Below are 14,890 nucleotides of genomic sequence, written 5' to 3'. Positions count from 1 at the left end.
CTGGACTCTTTTTGGTTGGTAAACTATTGATTATTGCCACAATTTCAGCTCCTGTTATTGGTCTATTCAGAGATTCAACTTCTTACTGGTTTTGTCTTGGGAGAGCGTATGTGTCAAGGAATGTATCCATTTCTTCTAGATTTTCTAGTTTATTTGCATAGAGGTGTTTGTAGTATTCTCTGATGGTAGTTTGTATTTCTGTGGGATCGGTGGTGATATCCCCTTTATCATTTTTTATTGTGTCTATTTGATTCTTCTCTCTTTTTTTCTTTATTAGTCTTGCTAGCAGTCTATCAATTTTCTTGATCCTTTCAAAAAACCAGCTCCTGGATTCATTAATTTTTTGAAGGGTTTTTTGTGTCTCTATTTCCTTCAGTTCTGCTCTGATTTTAGTTATTTCTTGCCTTCTGCTAGCTTTTGAATGTGTTTGCTCTTGCTTTTCTAGTTCTTTTAATTGTGATGTTAGGGTGCCAATTTTGGATCTTTCCTGCTTTCTCTTGTGGGCATTTAGTGCTATAAATTTCCCTCTACACACTGCTTTGAACACGTCCCAGAGATTCTGGTATGTTGTGTCTTTGTTCTCGTTGGTTTCAAAGAACATCTTTATTTCTGCCTTCATTTCGTTATGTACCCAGTAGTCATTCAGGAGCAGGTTGTTCAGTTTCCATGTAGTTGAGCGGCTTTGAGTGAGATTCTTAGTCCTGAGTTCTAGTTTGATTGCACTGTGGTCTGAGATACAGTTTGTTATAATTTCTGTTCTTTTACATTTGCTGAGGAGAGCTTTACTTCCAACTATGTGGTCAATTTTGGAATAGGTGTGGTGTGGTGCTGAAAAAAATGTATATTCTGTTGATTTGGGGTGGAGAGTTCTGTAGATGTCTATTAGGTCCGCTTGGTGCAGAGCTGAGTTCAATTCCTGGGTATCCTTGTTGACTTTCTGTCTCGTTGATCTGTCTAATGTTGACAGTGGGGTGTTAAAGTCTCCCGTTATTAATGTGTGGAAGTCTAAGTCTCTTTGTAGGTCACTCAGGACTTGCTTTATGAATCTGGGTGCTCCTGTATTGGGTGCATATATATTTAGGATAGTTAGCTCTTCTTGTTGAATTGATCCCTTTACCATTATGTAATGGCGTTCTTGGTCTCTTTTGATCTTTGTTGGTTTAAAGTCTCTTTTATCAGAGACTAGGATTGCAACCCCTGCCTTTTTTTGTTTTCCATTTGCTTGGTAATTCTTCCTCCATCCTTTTATTTTGAGCCTATGTGTGTCTCTGCACGTGAGATGGGTTTCCTGAATACAGCACACTGATGGGTCTTGACTCTTTATCCAATTTGCCAGTCTGTGTCTTTTAATTGGAGAATTTAGACCATTTACATTCAAAGTTAATATTGTTATGTGTGAATTTGATCCTGTCATTATGATGTTAGCTGGTGATTTTGCTCGTTAGTTGATGCAGTTTCTTCCTAGTCTCGATGGTCTTTAGATTTTGGCATGATTTTCCGCGGCTGGTACCGGTTGTTCCTTTCCATGTTTAGTGCTTCCTTCAGGAGCTCTTTTAGGGCACGCCTGGTGGTGACAAAATCTCTCAGCATTTGCTTGTCTGTAAAGTATTTTATTTCTCCTTCACTTATGAAGCTTAGTTTGGCTGGATATGAAATTCTGGGTTGAAAATTCTTTTCTTTAAGAATGTTGAATATTGGCCCCCACTCTCTTCTGGCTTGTAGGGTTTCTGCCGAGAGATCCGCTGTTAGTCTGATGGGCTTCCCTTTGAGGGTAACCCGACCTTTCTCTCTGGCTGCCCTTAACATTTTTTCCTTCATTTCAACTTTGGTGAATCTGACAATTATGTGTCTTGGAGTTGCTCTTCTCGAGGGGTGTCTTTGTGCTGTTCTCTGTATTTCCTGAATCTGAATGTTGGCCTGCCTTGCTAGACTGGGGAAGTTCTCCTGGATAATATCCTGCAGAGTGTTTTCCAATTTGGTTCCATTCTCCCCATCACTTTCAGGTACACCAATCAGACGTAGATTTGGTCTTTTCACATAGTCCCATATTTCTTGGAGGCTTTGCTCATTTCTTTTTATTCTTTTTTGTCTAAACTTCCCTTCTTGCTTCATTTCATTCATTTCATCTTCCATTGCTGATACCCTTTCTTCCAGTTGATCGCATCGGCTCCTGAGGCTTCTGCATTCTTCACGTAGTTCTCGAGCCTTGGTTTTCAGCTCCATCAGCTCCTTTAAGCACTTCTCTGTATTGGTTATTCTAGTTATACATTCTTCTAAATTTTTTTCAAAGTTTTCAACTTCTTTGCCTTTGGTTTGAATGTCCTCCCGTAGCTCAGAGTAATTTGATCGTCTGAAGCCTTCTTCTCTCAGCTCGTCAAAGTCATTCTCCATCCAGCTTTGTTCCGTTGCTGGTGTGGAACTGTGTTCCTTTGGAGGAGGAGAGGCGCTCTGCGTTTTAGAGTTTCCAGTTTTTCTGTTCTGTTTTTTCCCCATCTTTGTGGTTTTATCTACTTTTGGTCTTTGATGATGGTGATGTACAGATGGGTTTTCGGTGTGGATGTCCTTTCTGTTTGCTAGTTTTCCTTCTAACAGACAGGACCCTCAGCTGCAGGTCTGTTGGAATACCCTGCCGTGTGAGGTGTCAGTGTGCCCCTGCTGGGGGGTGCCTCCCAGTTAGGCTGCTGGGGGTCAGCGGTCAGGGACCCACTTGAGGAGACAGTCTGCCCGTTCTCAGATCTCCAGCTGCATGCTGGGAGAACCACTGCTCTCTTCAAAGCTGTCAGACAGGGACATTTAAGTCTGCAGAGGTTACTGCTGACTTTTTGTTTGTCTGTGCCCTGCCCCCAGAGGTGGAGCCTACAGAGGCAGGCAGGCCTCCTTGAGCTGTGGTGGGCTCCACCCAGTTGGAGCTTCCAGGCTGCTTTGTTTACCTAAGCAAGCCTGGGCAATGGCGGGCACCCCTCCCCCAGCCTCGCTGCTGCCTTGCAGTTTGATCTCAGACTGCTGTGCTAGCAATCAGCGAGACTCCGTGGGCGTAGGACCCGCCAAGCCAGGTGTGGGATATAGTCTCGTGGTGCGCCGTTTTTTAAGCCGGTCTGAAAAGTGCAATATTTGGGTGGGAGTGACCCGATTTTCCAGGTGCGTCCGTCACCCCTTTCTTTGACTCGGAAAGGGAACTCCCTGACCCCTTGTGCTTCCCAGGTGAGGCAATGCCTCGCCCTGCTTCGGCTCGGGCACGGTGCACACACCCACTGGCCTGCGTCCACTGTCTGGCACTCCCTAGTGAGATGAACCTGGTACCTCAGAAGGAAATGCAGAAATCACCCGTCTTCTGCGTCGCTCACGCTGGGAGCTGTAGACAGGAGCTGTTCCTATTCTGCCATCTTGGCTCCTCCCCCAATTTTAGTGATTATTGAATTAAGTCTATTGTTATTCTTTTGATGTATCAGCATTATGTAACTTTTAGATAGTTATTCATTATTTTTAATGTAAGAAACTAAGCTCAAGGAGATATCATTGAGATAACCTTAGACTTTCTTCTTGGGGACAGATTGTTTTGGTGAAGAAACAGAATCTTATACCATCTTCCTACATGTTAAATAACTAGTTATACAGAATTAATTTTAATAGTAACCTTTTATTTCTTTACTGAAATAACTTTCAAATATCCTTCAAGTATTTCATTTAATCATCATAACTAATTTGTAAAATATGTTGTTTATATTTTTTCCGATTTAAAGGAAAGTAGACTGAGGCTGGAACTATTAAAAGTCTTACATGTTCCACATCTAGGATTGGGACTCAGAGACCTTTTATTTATTTTCCACAATAAAGTGCTGTCTCTCTGTAGCTGTCAGTTTAGATATATCTGCATGTGTAATGAGATTTATTGATTCACAAGGATTTCTATATAGCAGTATTTATGTCTTTCTTATAGAAAATATTTATTAATGAAAAGAGATGTAATAATGTCAAAAATGTATCTTGTAATTTCTTCTTTTTTGTCTTGATTTCCTCCTTTAGAAAGCCTCCTGATCATATAGATTATCATATAGTCAAAGAATCTTCTTTTTTTGTTTGCAGACATTTGCGGTTCTTGTATGCCAAAGTCGGATAAGACCTATACTATTAGTAATAAATATCACCTCTATCGTCAGCATATGGCTCTAAAAATATACTGTGCAATCCCAGTCTTGCACAATCAATGAATTGGGGTTGCAGTGTGTTAAAATAAGAGGCACTGCAGATGGATAATTTCTGGCAGTTTATTTTGAATTTTATCTCTCCCAATGCTCAGGATCAGTATCAAAGAAGCAGCATACATTGTACTCTTTGTCAAATGCTATGGGCAGTGGTGAGCCCCATGCTTCACTTCTGGAAGCTTAGAAAGATAAGAACATTATGAATTTGCAACAAAAAATCAAAGATCTTGCAAGTGTTATCCCTAATAGCAAGGCTGTCAGCTTCCTAAGACTCAATACAGTAAGAATTTAAATCATTTAGCCACTAGCTCATTGTTGCACATTAGCATGACTTTATTATTCCAACAGCTTCTTGCCCAGGAATATAAAGTGGCAAATACTGTATTATTTCAGGCTTACTTCCTGAAAATCTGTGTATCTGAACAATAGACTACTCTTCAATAGTTTGTCCAACTTGGATCACCAAATGACTTTTTAGTACTCAAGCTTCCTTTCAAATCCTCACTGTGTTCACTAATCTTAAACTATCATATCACAACCTTAACCTAACTCCTACCTAGCCCTCAGCATTGAAAGACTCACCTTTAAACTAGATTCCCCAAACTTACAAATGTCACAATTTTGTCCTTTCCATCTAAGGTTCTCCTAAGACTCTCTTAAGGTAGTAGTCTCTCTTCTTGCAGTAAACAATAAACTTGGTGCTGATTAATGAACAAATTATTTTTTTGTAGTCTCTTTCAGACATTAGCAGTAGACACTGATAATGGTCCCATAGATGAAAGTCAAAGAAGGCACTCTTTTAGAAAAGACAGGTTTTTCTTCAAGCCTTCTCCCCACTGGGCAGGTCCTAGCCTCAATTTCCAAGAATGAACAGTTTGTTTTCAATGCTCCTCTTCCTGCGGCCTCTATTTTATTGTGCCCTACATATACTTAATTCCACCTACATACACTATAATGTCAGACAGGGTCCCATAATGACCCCACCCCATGTCTCCATCTCCCGTTATGCATAGTACAGGCATGAGCACATGATGACTGTGTCCACTGGGAAAGCGGCAGATGATAAAGTAATTCATAAAGAGCTATTAATAGGTGATAAAGCAACTGTCTGCTTTGCTCTTGTGAAAATGTTTCTAAGTGACATTGGAATTAAAGTGGATATGAAAGATGCATTTTGAGGGCCTCTTTTTTGGTTCCACGTTGGTTTCCAATCCTTTTTCCATCCAAAGTTTTAGCTTTGCAGATAGCTAGGGCCTAAAACACAAGTCTTATCAGGGACATGTGTTTTGCCTTTAATTCATTCTCAGAAATCAAATACTCAGTTTACTTAAAATCCTCAGGGAAAAATCATTATTTTCTTCTCTCACTAATAATTAGACAAATGTTCACATATGATGTAACCATGTTTATTTGAATTTTCACTGAAACACGGTGTAAGTGGGAAAAAAGTCACCAAAGCAAGAATTATTTACACTCAACAGTTTGAGTGCTAATATAATTTTAAATTTTAAGTAAACTTATTATATCTACATTATAAATAGCAAATATTCAAATAAATATTAAATTTAGGTTACATGACTGTCAGTAGGGAACCAAATACCGAATTCCTGTTATTCAAAGAAGAGATTATCATACACTTCCTTTTCTGTAATTACTTACCCTTCTCAGTATTATATATAGCAAATGAGTTTTTAATTATGCTACAGCTGTTAGGCATATCTTATTTCTTCTCCTAAGATTTACTCTATATGAAATATGGAACTTGCATTTATCAACTTTAAAAGGAAATACAAGCTGAAGATGTATCTGTACAGTATAAGCTTTTATGCTAATGAAATGTATGTTTCTCAATTTCATGTTAATGTAAATTATGGCTACCTCCATAGGGCACTCTTGTTCAATAAGAAATAATTTTGATGGGCTGCCTGCTCTTAGAGAATTCTATTGCATGAGTTTTTTTTTTTTAGCATTACAGAGGCATTTTAAATAAAAATATGAGTCACTTCGAGAAAATTCATTTTCATGTACAAGATAAATGATCTTAAAGCTGAATAGTCTTTTACAAAAGAATCTTGTTGAAGTGAAAAATGTGCTTTGTTATACATTTCACTGCTTTAGTAGCAAAGGGATTTTTTTAATCAGTAAAGGATGTTAATATGTGATATATAATATTTATATAATAATACAATTTATAGTTTTTTTGATACAAAATTTACAGTACTTTGACTTTTTATAACAGCCATTGCCCTAGAGACACTAGTGTTGGAGGTACAAGTACCCATAAAAATATTAGCATCATTAACATTAACACACAACTTAGCTCCTTTATTTGATGTGAGTAGAAATGTATTACAAATGAGAGCAAGTCAGGGAGTCATGTTGCCTTCTTGATGTTGTTGGAACTTAATAAGCTTCAAAGAATCGTCTAACAGCAATACATCCTCTAATTTTAAATTTTATAATAACTTTTCAATTCTCACTCTTTGTTTCTCTCTCTGTCACACACACACACACACACACACCCGAGTATTGCATTTCCCCTTTTTCCAGCTTCTCTAAGCCATGATGATGTTTTGTTTGTTTCATTATTTCATTGTGTATTGTTTTGGTTATTGCCAGCAGTAGCAAGTCATCCCTTTGCTCTTGAAATTATACCGTATGCTGTTTGCCGGACCCTTTCCTAAAGGCCTTTCTTCTTGTTCACTTACAATTGTGGTTATGATGTCCCTAGAAAACGGCATTTGCCTGATGGCAGTTTAGGGAGTTTAATTTCCATATGGTGTGTGTGTGTGTGTGTGTGTGTGTGTGTGTACTGTGGACCCTTACCTTCGACAAAGACTCCTTCCTTGCCCAAACTTTAGTCAGGCTCCTCTGAGCACTCTTTCCAACTAGATCTCATCCTTGGGTACTGTCTTCTGCCTCCGTAACTCAGTTTCAGCACAAATCATGCTCAGGCAGCTTAGAGAAGATCCCTCACCCTTCATATCTGATCAAATTCTTCACCTTCTGCCCTTGATCTCTGATGACCCTGACCTACCTTCAGCAAGAACCCTAGATTGGTTTGGCAATAATCCCCCTAATATTGCTATTTCTTCTTGTAATTTTTACTCAGTGACCCCACATTCTGCTCATTGGCTGTAAATCCTCAGAGGTCTTTGCTGTTTTTGGAGTTCAGCCCCATCTCTCTCCCTTACGGTGATAGTCTTGATATATATACCACGAGTCCTGAATGAAGCCTTCCTTATCATTTTAACAAGTGTTAGAATACTTTTTTCTTTAACAATCTCATTATCAACCCTTCGCCTAGTTCTGGGCCCCACAACAAGACCTAAAATATAACTGGAAGTTTCATTTTGTGGAATTTTCAGAGATCAATGTCTTCTGACAGCTTTTGTGCGTCTTCTCTTCAAGAGTTTGCACAAAAAGATAGACATTGACATTGCAAGATGTTCAGCTTACTCAGATCTCTAGTGAACATGAATGTGGAGAGATACATGGGTACAATGATTTCCAACTTCCCCACTCAAAAGGTTTAAGCAGGTCTCCTGTCACTGCTTTTTGGGAGGTCTCATAGGTGTGACACATTGAGAGAATGTTTGGGTCACAGAATAAGGCAAAAGAATACTTAACTATACTAAAGAGAAAGTAGAAAAAAAATGAGTGATAAAGCAGACAATATACCCAGGGTGTGGGGACTGAATTTTGTGGGTGAAAGTTGGAAAAGTGCTCTCACTTCTGTCCAGAACATAATCTTTTAATAATTCTTCACTTTTCCCTTTTATTATTCTTCTCTTTTATTTCCTCTTTTTTTCTCCCACATTTCATTTTTCCTTTCTCAGAAACAGTCAACCATTATACCATTTATACATGCTACAATTTGCAGGTCCCTCTCTACTCTGAGAAATATTTTATTTCTATTATTTCAATAATCTGCAATGCAACTCTCATTAAGTTGATGTAATTATGTTCCTTTTACAGATGAGGAATCTCAAGTATGTAGTGATTAGGTGATTTATTCATGGTCACATAGCTAATAAGAGGCAAAGTCAAAATTTAAACTCAGCCCTGCCCCAAACATATTATTTGATATATTACCAGTATTTTCCAAGATTTATTGTACGCTGATAAATGACCTGGAGATCTCATTCAAATGTAAAACTGGACTCAGAAGCTCTGTGTTGGGACCTGAGATTCTGCCTTTCTGAGGGATGCTGATGCTGCAATCTTCCGCGCCACACTTTGAGTAGCATTTGTTGGCCACTAATTGGTTTTCACAGATACTATGTTTACTCATAATTTCATCTCATTATTTTGGTATATGTCCAAAACATTACAGATTAATTTATATCCAAGTCTGTATTCTTTGCTCAATCCAAGGCTCAGAACTTTCTGGTATTAGTAGGATTTCCCCCATAAATAAATTCTCCCTTAAGGGCTTTGCTTAGACAAAAATATCAAATGTATTAATATCTTTTTTTGTCTTCAGTCCATCCATCAAATTTCTCATTTCACAATCATTTTTTTTCTCCACCTCCTCTGAACTCCTTTTAATTTATGTAGATCTTTTGGGCACCAACAAGCACAAATTGAATGCTGTATTCCAGGTGCAGGCCCATCATTCATATGGAAAATACTATCACATCACATCTCTCCGTTGTATGAAACAAGAGATACAATCTTTCTCAGTGTTAAGTCCAAAAGAGCCCTGCATGATTTTGTGACTGAACTGTATTGAAGATTTCTATCTAATTTGACATTGTAATTTACAGCCTCAAATATCTGTGCTTCTTCAAAAGAACTAATTTACATCTTTGAAGCTGGATGACATGTTTTTTCTTATTCCCTGCATGTTTCATCCTTTTTTTTTTTTTTTTGTTACTGATGTTAGCACACAACAATCTCCATTTTAAAATTTGGGTTGGTAGTTGGTGGGGAGCCTCTTCTATATCCTTTATAGCTTGTGCACTGCTGTCAGGGTAGAAGCATACTTCATATCCGAATGGCTTGTGGATTGAAATGCTGGATCTCTAGGGCAGGATTTTCAGATTAGTTGAGAGCATGATAAGGTGTCATGGACTTTCATTTTGGGAAGCTCTGTGAGACAAGTCCAACCAAAATTATTGCCGATTAATTGGTTAAAATGTTTGAACTCTGGTATATTATAAATTTTCATTTTCAGTAGTTGTTTTTTATCACTATGCTTATGGTACCTTTAGCTGCTTAGAAATGTTTCTTTCGAAAAATTCCAGTCTAATCCCAGATGATCCACAAGGAAAAGGATTGATTCGTGCCTATATCTGGAATGCTAAGTGGGAAGGCTTTTCCAAGCCCAAGGTCTCCTTTTAATTAGATTTATACATATTCAAAGAATAGTAGCACCTATATTTCAGAAACTTGTGTTTATGCAATTTATAGTTAAGGCTTGGTAAACTGCGCTTCACAACGGTAACTCCAGCAGAGATATAGTAAAATCACTCAATAAAGAAGCTGGAAAGGCCTGAACCTAGAAAGATCTAGTTGTGTGTGTGTGTATGTGGTGGGGGTGGGGGTGGGGGAGGATAGGTATGTGTGCGTGTGTGTGAAAGAAAAAGAGGGAGAAGAAACTAGAGGCAAATTTTAATTTTTTTCCTGATTTATTTATAATTAGAATTTTCTATCATAGGATCTTCTTTGAGTCCACAGCCTAAAATTATATGTCACATGACATAGATTTGGGTGTCTATGACACCTAAACGGTGTCTCCAAGTTCTATCACATACTTGTATTCTTTTTTATTTTATTGTGATTTATTTTAAATAGCAATCATTTGGAATTATAAAAATAATCATAACTAATAATAACTAACATTTATTGGATGTTTACTATGGCAAGCACTATGCTAAATGTTTTAATAGCATAACATTTGGTCCTCACAAAAATCTTGTTAGTTGGGTATAATTGTAAATTTATTTTATTTATGAGGAAACTGAAGCTAGAGAGATTAAGTACATTGTCAGAGGCTCCTTATTACGTAGCTAGATAAGGATAATAATCTCAATTTTTTTGACTCCAGAAATAATATATATAACTCATACACTATATTTTTATGTCTGTCCAAATCTCTGTGTCATAAAAACAATCAGTTAATTCTTACCAGTAGCAAAAAGATGATAATCAATAAAATTATGCAACGCAAGTTCTATAGAAGAAACCAAAGATGACTACTATGTGATTCCCTACAACTGAGTGCCTAAATTAGTAGGTTAATGTATTTACATCTACACCTCAAATACAGTGCTATACTAAATGCTATAATGGAGGAAGAAATTAATATTAATGAAGGGGAGAGAGGAGAGATTTATTTTAACAAAAGGATTCTGGAATGACTTTCAAAGAAGATACGAGCTGAAATGAGATTTAGGGAATATTTAGAGCTTTGGCATGTGGTTACAGAATTGCAGGTAAGGAAGGGGAGATGGCAACTGGCAAACACTCAAAGGCAAATAGTCCAGAGATTGGAGGACATGTTTAGAGAATAGCAGAAGTATTAGATAAATAAACCATAGGAAACACAGAAGGAAGAAGGAACACTGGTACATGGGAAATGAAAGTAGAAAGGCTCAAGATGAACTGTATTTCAAGTTTACTAGTAGGGAAATGGAATATCACAAATTGTGCATTGTCATATGACAAGGTCAGATCTATGTTTTAGAAAGCCATTTAGTCACTAAGTGAACAGAGCTTTAGACAGGTGCAGGGAGTCCAGTTAAATAATAATTGGAAATGAGCTATTGAAGAACAGTTTGGGGTGTGGGCTGGAAAGATAATGTGTATATTCACTTGTGGTTACTCTGAAGTTAAGCTACAATGTATACTGTAAGTTTCAAATATGAGAAGTTGCATGATTAATCTGTTATCTAAAATAGCACCTATTTAGGACACACCCTACTTATTATTTTATTTGAGACTTAGGATGTTGTATAATATCAGCTGATAAAAAGTTTCTAAATTTTATATAATAGATTTTTTCTTGATTTACATTTTATTCTAAACTTTTTTTTTTTTTGAGATGGAGTCTAGCTCTGTCGCCCAGGCTGGAGTGCAGTGGCACCATCTCGGCTCACTGCACGCTTCGCCTCCTGGGCTCACACAATTCTCCTGTCTCAGCCTCCCGAGTAGCTGGGACTACAGGCCCCGCCACCACGCCCGGCTAATTTTTGGTATTTTTAGTAGAGACACGGTTTCACTTTGTTAGCCAGGATAGTCTCGATCTCCTGACCTCGTGATCCGCCGGCCTCAGCCTCCCAAAGTGCTGGGATTACAGGCGTGAACCACCGTGCCCGGCCTATTCTAAACATTTTAACAGAATATTACCATTCTAACTCCTGGTGTTTTGAAAGACTTTCATGTCAAACAAATCATAATATAACTAGAATAATTTAAAAAGGAAAGATAGGCCTGCAGGAATCTTAAAAAATGAAAATAACAAGACCGTTTCCTTTAAATTCTTTGATACATTAATTCTTTTTTTGAGAAAGGAATGAATTAGATGACTTATTGAGTTATTTTCAACTTTAGTTTCCATGAATCTGTGATTCATAGACGAGAAAAAATCTTTTATCTTTTGACTGATGGTCCTTCTAATCACTGTTTTTTCCCCTGCTGCCAAAAATAAGATTTCTCCAAATATAAACATGTTTCAAGCAGACTTTTTGCTCTGTAAATCTCCAGTGATAAATACAACCCTGAACATTGCTGTTTGGAGTGGTAAATAACCCAAAGTTGAATTTATAGAATTCTAGAGATACATTTTGTTCAGCCACCCCCTATTTTATATCCAAGTTTAGAATTCTCTGACATTATTATATTAGAAACAAAGTTCAAAGCATTAAAACATAATTTAATGTATTGAAATGCTTCTTTTAAACAAATTATATAGATTTTAAATTATTATGAAATTACATTTCATTTCCATAACTACCCAATTATCTGTTAATTATCTGCATAATTTGTTAACAAAATCCTCAGTAACTGGCAGTGTGCTGCTGACAGTATGTCAGATCAGATATTTTGAGGAGGCTTTCCTGTTATAAAATAATTAGATCCTGCATAAAATGTGTATGTACATATATAGGTGAATATATACTCCCAGGGAGTAAGAAAGTCCTCACGTAGCCAAAAATATATGACCAGAAAACACAAAGAATATTATTACATGAAGTCAGGTGCTGATCCCGAAATTAGGGAGTGGTTTGCAGGGGTCCCTGAATTAGGACTTGAGCCAATAACACAAAGTAGGGATAGCTGAATGAGACATCCTGAGACCAAAAGAAGGGGTGGGAGTAGCTTCAATTTGGTAAAACTGCCTGACTTTCAAAAGAAGCAAATGCGAATTTCTGTCAAGAAGAAAACACCCTCAAATTTGGTCAGCACATTATCCACATAATCAAATTAATCAAATATGAACTTATAAAGATTATCAGACATGCAAGAAACCAAATCAACATGGAAGAGAGTCATCAAAACAATAAACAATAGATGTAGATTTCCTAAGGATCCTAAAATCTCAAGTATCAGATACAAACTTTTAAATTCTTACTTTGGAAATGTTTACCAAAATAAAAATGGGATAACAAAAATAGCAATTAATAAGAAGTTGTTAAAATGTCCAGACTAATTTGATAAGTTAGGGTTGCCCAAAGAAACAGAACCAATAGAGTCGATTCAACCATCTATCTGTTTATCTATCATCTGTCTGTCTATCTATCTATCTATCTATCTATCTATCTATCTATCTATCTATCCTATCTATCTATCTATCTATCTATCTATCTATCTATCTATCTATCATCACCTATCTAGCTTTATTTTAAGAAATTGGCACATGTGATTGTGGAGGCTTGCAAATTTGAAAATTGTAAGGCAGGCTGGCAGGCTGGAAACTCAGTCAAAAGTTCATGTTCCAGAGTCAGTTCTGAAACCCACAGGACAGGTTGGCAAAATAGAAACTCAGGCAGGATTTCTATGTTACGGTTGAGGCAGAATTCCTTCTTAAGGTAATCAGTTTTTGCTCTTAAGGTGTTCAACTAGGAAGGTCAGCCAATTTATTGAGGATAATCTCCTTTTCATACAGTCAATTAGTTGTAAATGTTAATTACATCTACAAAATACTTTCACAAAACATTATGTTATTGTTTGACCAAACAACTGGGCTCCATTGCCTAGCCAAATTGACACATAAAATTTGCCATTGCAGAAACAAAATAAACTTTAAAAAATAAAAAATATAATTATTAAAAATTTAAAAATTAGTAAATGGTTTAGTAGCAAAGTAGAGTACAATTGAGAATTTTGCAATGGAAGATATATCCAAAGAAATTACTCAGATGTACAAGAAAATAGAAAATGTAAGAGTAATTAATAAATAAGAAGGAAGTAGTAAAAAGTGCTAACATCTGATTAATTGAAGGCCCAGAAAAAGACATGGAGAAAGAAAAAGAATGGAGAAGGGATAATGCTTGAAGAAATACCAACTGAAAAGACACAAATACACAGGTATTAGAAGTACATTGTATCAAGCAGAAACCAAGCCACGTAAAAAAAATGCTACCCACAGCCATCACACGCCAGCATACATTGAGTAGGCTCATTAGAACATATCTAAATTGATTACACTAATTATAACTAAAATCTGCAGACAAAACACAAAACACAGCTATCTGAGGACTCAGAAAACTCCAGACACAGATGGTTTTGGGGGAGAATTCTACCAATTCTACAAAATCTCTTACATTTCTCATTTTGCTTCATTGTCCTGATAACAAAATATAAGAAAAAATAAACTATAAATGAATAGCTCCCATGAACTTCAAGATGCAAATGTCTGCAATAAAACATATCTAGTAAATCACATCCAGCAGTACATAAAAGAGTGATAATACATCATGACCAAGTGTGGTTTATTTTAGGAGTGCCAGGCTACTTTAATATTGAAAAAATAATCAGTGACTTACCATTTAAAGGCTAAAAAAGAAAAGTCACATGATCATATCAATAGCTACAGAAATGAATTTTAAGTGATTAAACAAGCTTTAATTATAAGAACTCTCAGAAAACTCAGAATCATCTAAACTTTCCTTAACTTAATAAAGGATGTGATATTAGGTTTCTATGGCTCCTGTAATAAATTACTAGTTAGTGGCTTAAAACAATGCATTTTATTATCTTATAATTCTGGCAATTCAAACACCACTTGCTCCATGAGCTCTTCCCTGATCCTTCCAAATGGGTGTAATCCTTTCATTTTTTGAACTTTAACAACATTTTGCATGTTCCATTTTGTTCTACTTGAATTCTAATATAATTATTTGTTTACTGACTTAGCTCCTTAAAAAAGTTCATGCTCTGCTCATTGAAATAAAGGACTGTGCCATTTTCATATCCTTTGAATATCTAGCTGCTAGTAAGGTGTATGGGCTGCATTGGATGCCCCCAAAATTCGTATGTTGAAGTCCTCACCTCTAGTACCTCAGGATGTGCCTGTATTTGGAGAGAGGGTCTTAGAAGAGGTAATTCAATTGAAATATGATTGTTAAATTGGGCCCTACTCCACATGACTGTTGTCCTTATAAGAGGAGAATAGGAGTCCGGGCATGGTGGCTCATACCTGTAATCCTAGCACTTTGGGAGGCCGAGGCAGGTGGATTGCC

Source organism: Pan troglodytes, chromosome 4 (genome assembly GCF_028858775.2).
Source record: "Pan troglodytes isolate AG18354 chromosome 4, NHGRI_mPanTro3-v2.0_pri, whole genome shotgun sequence".
Taxonomy (NCBI): domain Eukaryota; kingdom Metazoa; phylum Chordata; class Mammalia; order Primates; family Hominidae; genus Pan; species Pan troglodytes.
The sequence above is the reverse complement of the archived record's forward strand: the minus strand, read 5'-3'. Positions refer to the sequence as shown.